Source organism: Dromiciops gliroides, chromosome 3 (assembly GCF_019393635.1).
Source record: "Dromiciops gliroides isolate mDroGli1 chromosome 3, mDroGli1.pri, whole genome shotgun sequence".
NCBI classification, from domain to species: domain Eukaryota; kingdom Metazoa; phylum Chordata; class Mammalia; order Microbiotheria; family Microbiotheriidae; genus Dromiciops; species Dromiciops gliroides.
This window is the reverse complement of record NC_057863.1, coordinates 66,412,048-66,422,760: the sequence shown is the minus strand read 5'-3', so window position 1 is coordinate 66,422,760 and position 10,713 is coordinate 66,412,048.

The window sequence follows — 10,713 nt, the reverse complement described above, 5'->3', positions numbered from 1 at the left end:
AAGTACCAAGTGATTGTAGAGTCAAGAAAACTCAGAGAGGAGAGGGTATCAAGAGAGAGTGGTCAACAAGTCTCAGTTGCTTCATATGAGTCAAGAAGAATAAAGGTTAAGAAAAAAAATGACTTGGCAATGAAGAGATCTTTGGTGACCACAGATATGAATATAGATCAGAGCAGTTGCATATTTATAGCTAGAAGGCACTTCAGAGTCTATCTGGTCTAGTCCCTTCATTTTATCAATAAGGATATGGAAGACTAGTTATGTTTAATGGCCTATGTGTTCTCACAAAGGTGAAATATGAATCCATCATGACCATGTACATGGATTTGTATATTGTGCCACATAGATAAAATGAGAGGACTCTGGAATAATATCAAATGCAGAGATAGCTTGCCTAGGGGGAAAAAAGAAAAAAACAACACTGTTGTTTTTTTTTTTTTCCTTGCATCATGAAGAGCATGCAAATGGGCCTTCTCTATTAGGTAGCCTACATTTTCTCCTGATTGCTCTGTGATTTATTCGTTGTCATTTAGGAAAAAAATGTGGGTATTGTTATTAAGCCCTAATGAATTTATCTGGTTTCATTCTCCCTTTGTTTGGGTATATTTGGCTGTTAATAAAAACAAAATTGACTCCTGAAATAGAAACTGTTTTCAAACAGTCTCCAAGCTGACTCTGAAATTTTGTAACTGCCTGTTATGTTATTCACATTTCTAGCTGACTTTATTTGAGTGCACCATTCCCCCTAGGGGAATTCCTGTCCCTTGAAATAGGAAACCTAATTATCTAGTGAGTCAGTATCAGACCAGTAAAGCACCTGTATCTTCACCCCTTGAATGTGACTTAAGAATGGCTTGTTTGTCCAATGGCAAATTCTTCTGAAAGCAATCACGAGTAGCATGATACATTTCTCATTTAAACTCTACCCTGGAGTATCCTTCACCTACTTAGTATAAAAGAGTGAAAATCAAATTATTGATATGATCCAAAGCATTCCACTTCTCCCAGTTTTTAATACAGAATGATCTCTTACCCTACTTTGTGTGACTTTGCTACTTACTATCCCAATAGTCCCTATGTGTTGAAAATCTTTCAACTTAGCAATGAACACCACCAAAATATACCCATCATTAAGAACTGCAGTGTGTTGGCTTTCTTCTCCTCCCTTCCCTGACTTACAACAACAAGTATTAATTAATATCAGTAATATACAGATAACTGAATGCAAATAAGATCCTATTTCTCACTGGGAGAAGATAAAACTGTGTGCTTAATCCTCACTTATTATGATCTGCTACTCTTTCTCATAGTGCCCCTATAATCCTTAACATCTGTTATTAATTTCCATGCTGAGATATAGTAAGTGGCTAGATATTTTTAATGAAATATTTGTTTGATACATTTAATATTCTTAAAGTCAAAGTGAAGATTTTTATGAAACAAAAAGGGACTAGGTGATGTGGTAGGTGGAATACCTGAGCTCAAATTCTGACTGTGGCACTTATCAACTGTGTAATGACAGACAGGGCAGCTCTGTGGTGTAATGGATAGAGCTCCAGGCCTAGAGACAGGAAGAGAAGTTCAAATTTGACCTTGGACACTTACTAGATGTGTGACCTTAAGCAAGTCAGTTAACCCTGTTTGCCTCAGTTTCCTCATCTGTAAAATGAGCTGGAAAAGGAAATGGCAGATTACTCCAGTATCTCTACCAAGAACCCCACCCCCAATAATGGGGTCAGAAAGAGTTGGACATGATTGAAAATGACTGAATAACAAAACCACAGATAAGAAATTTAATCTCTATTTGAATTCAGTTCTTTCATCTGTGAAATGATTTCCAGCATCCCTTCCCAAGCTAATTCTCTACTCCTTTTATTAAAGTAAGAAATTTGAAGGGAGAAGAAACTTTTCCCTTTTTTCATGCCTCAGTTTTCTAATCTGCAAAATGAGGTGAGACCAGCCTTCACAACTAATCCTAGTTTACTTTTCTAGCCTCAGTACACATTATGTTCCTTCACAACCACTGTGGCACATCTAGCCTTACTGTTATTCCTGATAACACAAACTCTAGGCTTCAGCTGTCCCCCTCCACTCCTCCTCTGCGAATTTCTAGGTATCTTCAAGATTCAGTTCAAGAATAACCTTCTTTTCATCTTTCCACCTTCCTCATGCCTTCCTTCTGGAAAAAAAAAAAAAAACAACATCTCTAGCCCAATGGCTAGCCTTATGCCACTAAGCTGAAGATAGCAAGTTGGAGGGAGACCTTCACAAGACCCTTGTATTTTGCCTTTTTTTTTCAGTGGTCTAAAGTTGCTTAAGTTCTTGATGGGACCAGATTTCCACAGCTTCATTTCCAACCCAACTCAGACCTAATTCATAGTTGTACTCTGAGTACCATTTTAGAAAAAAAAAATCCCCACCCCATTCTATGAATTAGGTATGAAGGTGGTAATTTTATTCCCATACAGGAAAGAGAACACTGTGATGAAATAATGGAATTTAGCAGATACTCAAAGACCCACCTGGAGATTAATCTATACTGATTGAATCAAGTGAGAGTGATTGACTGATGATTAAGCCTACTTCAAGTTAATTGGATTGTAATCACACCTGGCTATCCTTTAAGAAGGTATTGTTCTCGGGGCAGCTAGGTGGCGCAGTGGATAGAGCACCGGCCCTAGAGTCAGGAGGACCTGAGTTCAAATCCTGTCTCAGACACTTGACACTTTCTAGTTGTGTGACCCTGGGCAAGTCACTTAACCCCCATTGCCTCACAAAAAAAAAAAAAAAGAAATTAAAAAAAAAAGGTGTTGTTCTCAGAAACTAGACTGTGAATTCAACTTGAGAACACCTTCAAAGCCAATGGATTTGGATGACGCCAACCAATCACCTTGAAGCAGTGTGTAAGGACTGCCTCTGTTCAAGACCTATAAAATGCTTCCACAATCAGTTTGCTAGTGAGTTCGTGGTTGAAGCAGGCTGGTGATGGAGGACTTGAGGAGGAACCAGACAAGGCTGGAACTCTAGACTAGGTAGGCCTTCTTTTTCTTAACTTTATGAACTCCATGTGAATACCTGTATGCTTTTAATAAATGTTTAATGCCAAAAGACTGGTACTGAAGCTTTTTAATTTAAGGCAATCACACAATCTAGATTTTAGACATCACAACCTGGAACTGATAAATTATTGCTCCAAAAGCAACTTAAGTCATCTTCAGAAATAAGAAAATATTTTCAGAAAGACCTGGAAGATGGAAGATTGCTTATGAATTCCTATATTGTGTGACATGGGCTTCTTAATTGGAAAGACTAGTGAGAAGATTAAAAAAAAAAGATGCTAACATTGTTATGAAGGAAACAAAAGATAATATAAAATGGATTACTAAAGATGGAAAAAGGTACTTTTTTTTGATGAAACTTACTTTTTCTTTCAATAATTTAGCAAAATGAAGGTCAGTAACCTCTAGGTGAGAAACATGATCTGGGTATCCTTATCAGACTGTAATATTTCTACTCTTTATTAAAAAAAAAGGTTTTTAGATACTTTCCTTTCAATGGGCATAGAAGTCTTGTTTCCATTGAGGGGATGATGAGCTCTGATAAATATCTTGTTTATTATAAAATTACTGAAAATTCCAAATAGAAATGGGATTCAATAAGCACTTCAACCCCATTGAAAATCTTTTTGTTATAATCAAAACAAGACTTGGAAAAATGTATTGCTTATTAAAGTTATGCTTGATATCCAATATGGAGTGTAATTTTAGGATTAAGATTTAAATTACACACACACACACACACACACACACACACTGTAATCTCCGTTCCAAATAATGTAAAAGAGGGGCATCTAGGTGGCACAGTTGATAAAGCACAGACCCTGGATTCAGGATGACCTGAGTTCAAATCTGACCTCAGACACTTGACACTTACTAGCTGTGTGATCCTGGGCAAGTCACTTAACCCTCATTGCCCAGAAAAACAACAACAACAAAACCCAAATAATGTAAGACAAATGATTGTAATAAAAAGAGAATATAGTTCATCTTGAGTTTTTTAAACATATAGAAAATGTTGTTTATTGAATAATATATAATATAATATAATATAATATAATATAATATAATATAATATAATATAATATAATATAATATAATATAATATAATAATATACAATAATATATTACTGTATATAATATAATGTATGCTGCTATATATGCATATGTATGTTTATTGTATGTCAATAAACTTAATTATTTTCCTTTGTCCCAGGTAATTTGCATACCACTGTCAGTTGAAGTAGAATTGTGGAGGGTTTTAAGTGTCAGGCTGAATCATTTACATTTTATTCTCATAGCAATAAGGTGCCACTGATGGCTTTTGAAAATAAAATTGACATGGCAATGCAGGTAGCACTCTAAGAAAGAGATTCAGAGGCAAATGTAGACTGAAATTCTTGGTTTGATGACTATTAGCTGGATGACCTTGGTTATTATTGATCCCTCTTGGACTTTGTTTCCCCACCTAAAAATTGTGAGATGAAACTATATAATATCTAATTCTCTTCTAAATCTTATATTGAAACCATAAGTCCATTTCCCAAAGGTAGTGATTGATTTTGATCCAACGTCAAATCTATACACACACATATACATCCAAACATATATATCCATACATATATATGCATGTATTTGTGCATTACATGTTCCCATTAGTTACTATCTTCATGCTGATTCACATGTAACATTTCATTTTGTTTTGTTTTGTTTTGTTTGGGTTTTTTTTTTTTTTGCAGGGCAATGATCGTTAAGTGACATGCCAAGGGTCACACAGTTAGTTGTGTCAAGTGTCTGTGGCTGGATTTGAACTCAGGTCCCCCTGCATCCAGGGCTGATGCTTTATCCACAGTGCCACCAAGATGTCCCCTGTTTCATTTATTTTTGGATTCAGTCTATTCGTTCTCTTAATGTAGTCCCTGCTCTGCATCTTTCTTCTTTTAGTCACATTATTGTATTGCAGCCACATGTCCTTTCAAACTTTATAATGAATTTATTATTTGTAGAATATCATTCAAAATTGTTCTGAATGCAATGTTCCTGTCCACTTATGTATATACATATATATATATATGTATATATATATATATATATATATATATACAGATTATGGATATGCACATGCATCATACATACATATTTTTGCAATATAAATCATTTCCTGAGGGAAATTGGAGGTTTTAGTTGACCACAGGAGTAATATGAGTCTTCAAGTATGGCAGGGCTGCCAAAATCACTAATATGATCTTAGACTGCATTAATGAAAGTAGAGGGTCCAGAACAAGGGAGCATAATCTATCCTAGTCATACACTAACTAGAGCACTGTGTTCAGTTATGTGAAGCATTTTTAGAAGGGACATTGACAAACTGGAGTGTGTCCAAAGTAAGACAAGCAGGAAAGGGCACAGGACCATGCCTTATGAGAAGAAATTGATGAAAGCATAGATGCTTATCCCAGAAATGAGGGGGAGAAAACACATCGAAGGCATGTTTGCTGTCAAAAATGTTTGAAGGGGTATCACAAAGAAGACGGATGAGATTTATTTTCTCTGACCTCCAAAAAAGCAGAGTTAGAACCAAGTAGTAGAAATTATAGAGGGATCAATTTTCAATCCAGGATAGCTAGGTGGCACAGTAGATAGAGTGTTTGTCCTAGAGTCAGGAGAATCTCAATTCGAATCCAGTCTCAGACACTTATTAGCTATGTGACCCTGGGCAAGTCATTTAATCACTTTTGCCTCAGTTTCCTAATCTGTCAAATGACTTAGAGAAGGAAATGGAAAACCACTCCAGTATCTTTGCCAACAGAATCCCAAATGGAGTCATGAAGAATCAAATATTACTAATAAACTAAATGACAACAATGTTTTGATCAATATGAGAAAGACATTTAAAGCAATTAGGGAGTTGAATGTAACAAAATGACTGTAACAAATGTTATAGTAAAATGAGCTGTATCATGAGGTGGCAAGTTCCCTATTTTTAATCATTTTGAAGCAGATACAGATTTAACATCAGTTTGGGATGTTGCAAAGGAGTATGTATCATGTCAGGATTGGAAAAATAAAAAACTTCTAAGTTCCCTTCCAATCCTATGATTCTATTATTGATACTCTGCATTATGAGTTTTTGCATCTTTGGCTCCTGGAGGCCCCACAAAGTACTATGCATTTTACCTAGGACTGCATACATTTATGATATGATTCAAATGTAAATGCTGTGCTTTTAAAATTATACAATCAGAAATTTTAGGGTATGTCTACTTTTGCCCTTACCAGTCATTTGCAATGCAGAAACGAATTTTCCTCAATACATTTTATGAGGTTTTTTTTCTTTATTTTGCTGGGCAATGAAGGTTTAATGACTTGCCCAGGGTCACACAGCTCATAAGTGTCAAGTGTCTGAAGCCAGATTTGAACTTAGGTCCTCCTGAATCCAATGCTAGTGTTTTATCCACTGTACCACCTAGCTTCCCCCTAATACATTTTAAAGCCCGTTAAAATGGGTGAGTAAGCCATGTAGAAGATGAAATAAAAGACATGTTATTCTTTGTTTGTCCTGTTCTTTTCCACATTATATAAAAAATTTAAGATTTTGATATTCTTTTAAACTCAAGAATCCTATTTAAGCATTAAATATCATATATGATGACCAGACAAGCAAAACAAACTTCATGGATATCTATATATTTCCCTTTATCTCTTTTTCTTCTATCTATCCACCCATTCATCTATCTTGCTGTCTATTCTGAATATAATTTCCTTAGATAGATACATGATAAATATATATGTAGATGATAGATAAAAGAGATAGAGAGAGATACATGTCCATATATTTAGTGAATAAAACTTTTTCTTAAGTATATAAATTTATGTAATGATGCAAAAACATTTGTCATTGATCTACTATTATTTTGGCCCATTCCAAGGACAGGGGCTGGTAGAACAAGATAAAAATTAGGTTGCCATTAAAGATGAGGAATCATTTGCTTCCCATCCCCCATAACAATAATATTGTCCTTTTGGCTCCACAAGGGCTATCATATTAAATATTCATATCCTTGTTTATTGTGTAAATGTAAAATGGAATTAGGACAACAAATAAAGTCTATGATCAGTGTTAATATCCGTTACACATTTGTTTTTTCCTTTTGTGGTCTTTATAAGGTTGATTCAGGGCAGCATGATGAATAATGCATAAACATTTAAAAATAAAACACATTTCAATGGTCTGGGGTAATAGGGGGCTGGCAGGTTCTCATTCAGTATTAAAAAAAAAAAGTGGTGATTTTCCTTTTACACCACCACCCTGTGGAGAGAATGGCCATTAAAAATATAATCATAGTTGAGTCAAAATATTTGGGGGATATGGATTTTCTTTCAGTAAGCTCACTCTCCAGGTGGAAATCACAGCTGCGTTCCCTGAGTTGTCAGCACTGTGGAGTAGAAAGTGTATTGGGCCTGGAGGCAGAAGACCTGGGTTTAATCCTGGGTTTGTCACTTACCCGACAAATCATTTAGCTTCTCTGAAGCTCAGTTTCCTTATTGAAGGAAATGGAAATAATGAAATGGACATATGATAACAACATAAGAGTAATGATAATAATAATAATAATAGCTGCAGTACCTACTTGCTAGAGTTGCTGTATTAGCTTGGATCAAGTATATACAATCATTTTCAAGTATATTTTAGTGATGACTTGCAGTGGGGTGATGAATATCATACATGGAATGTATGACCACAAAAAGAGGTAGGCCAGGCATGTTGTAAAGGATAACAAATGGGTGGCTTAAGTTACCCACACAAAACAAATAAAATAAAATTATATGTGTGTGTGTGTATGTGTGTGTGTCTATACACACACACACATATAGGCTGTCAGCATATTGACTACCTCCTCTGGGAAAGGAGATAGAGGCATAGGGAATGTTTTATTAAGCACCTACCTAGTATGTGCTAGGCACTAAGAGATGAGTTTTACAGATATTATCTTATTTGATCCTCACAACAATCCTTGGAAGTAGATCCTGAGAACTTGTCCTCAAAAGTCTTTAGCAACAACACAGTACACCCCCAGAGCCCAGGGTTGGATCAGTGGCTGGCTAGATGCCATATCTATGAATAGAATAAGGAAGGCCTCTTTCCTTCTGGAGATTTCATGGGGAAATGAAATGAGAGATTGCTATTTCTGGTGCATGTTTAATTTGTCAGATTGTTGAATTTGTCTTAGTGTCAGTACTCACCAGAAATTCACCCCACAAAAATAATATAATAAAATAAAATAAAGCCCTGGCTTCCTTCAAGACTTAGCTCCAGTATCATTTTCTACAGGAGATCTTTCCTTCTGCTTCATTCTTCCCCAGAGTTACTTTGTTTTAGATTTCTATTTCTTTATTAATTGACTTGAATTGTTGGGGGAGTGGTTTGAATGATATATTTGGAATTAAAAGGAACATAGGTTTGAATCGTGCACCATTTGCTAGCTATATGACTGGAACAAGTCATTCAATATTTCTGAACCTCAGTTTCCCCACCTGTAAGATAGAGATCATAACACATTGAACTCTACCTCCTAGAGATAATTGAAGAAACAAATAAAAAGGAATCAAATTTGTTTTATCACCTTAGAGTTCTATATAGATATTATCATCATTGGCATCAAAACTGTGTCATGAAGATGTGGAATAACATCTGCCATTTTCTTCATCTGGAATCAGGAATAACAATACTTTTCAATTTTTCAACTTTTCCATTGAACCTTAGCATCATGAGCTACTTTAGAGATTGCATATTCCATTGATGAGGAACGTGAAGCCCAAAGAGATTTCAGGAGTTCAATTAATTTCAATTTGGCAAGGATTTTTCAAGGGTCCATAAAGCAGACACTTTTCAAAGCACTGGCAATAGAAAGATAGCAATTAAACCATCTCTGCCATTATTGTAGTTGTTCAAGATGACAAGTTAGCCACAGATTTTAAAATCTGGAAGGTGAATGTGGGAGGCCATTCAGCATAATCTCATAATTTGATGCATGAAATAACTGAGACACAGAAAATTTAATAATTTGCCTAAAATTCATGACCGATCTAGGATTAGAACCCAAGTCACCTGACTTAAGAACCAGTGGTCTTTGTACCTTACAGCTCTCCCATTATTTTCCTATATTGTTATACTTGAAATCAGCAGATTTAGACCTCAGTTTGAATCCCAGCTCTGATACTTATTATATATGTGACCTTGGGCAAATAATTTAATCTTTCCATTTTTCACTTCCTTCTATAAATCAATCAATCAACAACCATTTATCAAGAATCTGTCATGTACCAAGTCCTGACTTTAAAAATGAAATTACAGACACAAAGAATGAATCAAATGGGTTAATATGCTTTCTATGATTAAGTCATTGGAATCCATATATTAGAATAAAAAGAGAGCCTCAGGTCACCCCATCAAAACACACTGAGGTTTTATTTTATGTTATGTTTTCCATGAAGCTGGGGTAGGAGGGCATGGTAAGCCAAATAAATTATATGTACTTAAGTTCCAAGAATGTGCATTAGAACTTTCAAAAAAAAAAAAAGAACTTTCAAAAATAGGTTTTAAGAAGATGTCTATAGCTTGTGTATTCCATAGAGACTGTGACCTTAACTGAACCAACTGAAGATTTGTTAAAACCATTTGCATATCCCTTAATGGGTCCTGTCAGCACTTTAATAGCTTCTAACATCTGTAATGGCAAGCAAGTCCCCAAAGACCAGTTGGAGGATGTTTGTGATGCAAGACTTCCTGCTCAAATAGCTCATTGTCATACTTGACTTTTCAGTGTTGTGGGAATCTTGTTGGCCAGGAAGGGATCAATTCTATTCACTTCAACTTCAAAGCGAACAATATGTCACCTTTTTGTAGTAGGTTACAATGTAGGAAATCACTCAAAAACTATAGCAAATGTAGCTGTTCCTAAAAGAAACCAAGTCTACTTGGTGTACCTCTGGAGGAATTGAATTAGCATTGAATGAGTCAACCAAGGTCTGATTTGCCTCTGAAGGACCATTAGGATTTAAAGACCCTCATGGGCTATGACAAAGATGACAGTTTATTGGAGAAGAACTAACTCAATATCAAAACTTGATGGGTCTCTTGGACTTGCAGTGAATGGGAACTTACTTCTGGTATTGCCACAACTTTGAGGAATCATTAAAATAGATGGAACCGTCTATTCCCAAGGGTCTGGGGCTGGTTCAAATTGAACAAAAGGAAAGATGTAGAATAGAATTTGTCTTCTTAAATCACCTGGCTCAGACTGCAGGCATGGAAGACATCTCCTTTTCACATTTCTGTCCTGTGGCTCCTTTTTGTTTCTCAAGCTATGACAACATCTTATGGTGCATGAATTCAATGCATGAATAAAAGTAGATGACACTCTAAAAGCACTTTCCATATAATATCTCACTAGATTCTCACAACAACTCTGTGTGATATTTACTAATATTGTCCTCATTTTACTCATGAGAAAACTGAGGTTTAGAGAAGCTAAGTGATTTGTCCAGGGTCATAGGGCTAGAAGAGGGATGAGGAAGGATTCAGGCTGAGGTTTTCTTAACTCCAAGTCTATCAGTCTTTTAAGTATGTCAGCTGCCACATTATTATGTATTGTGA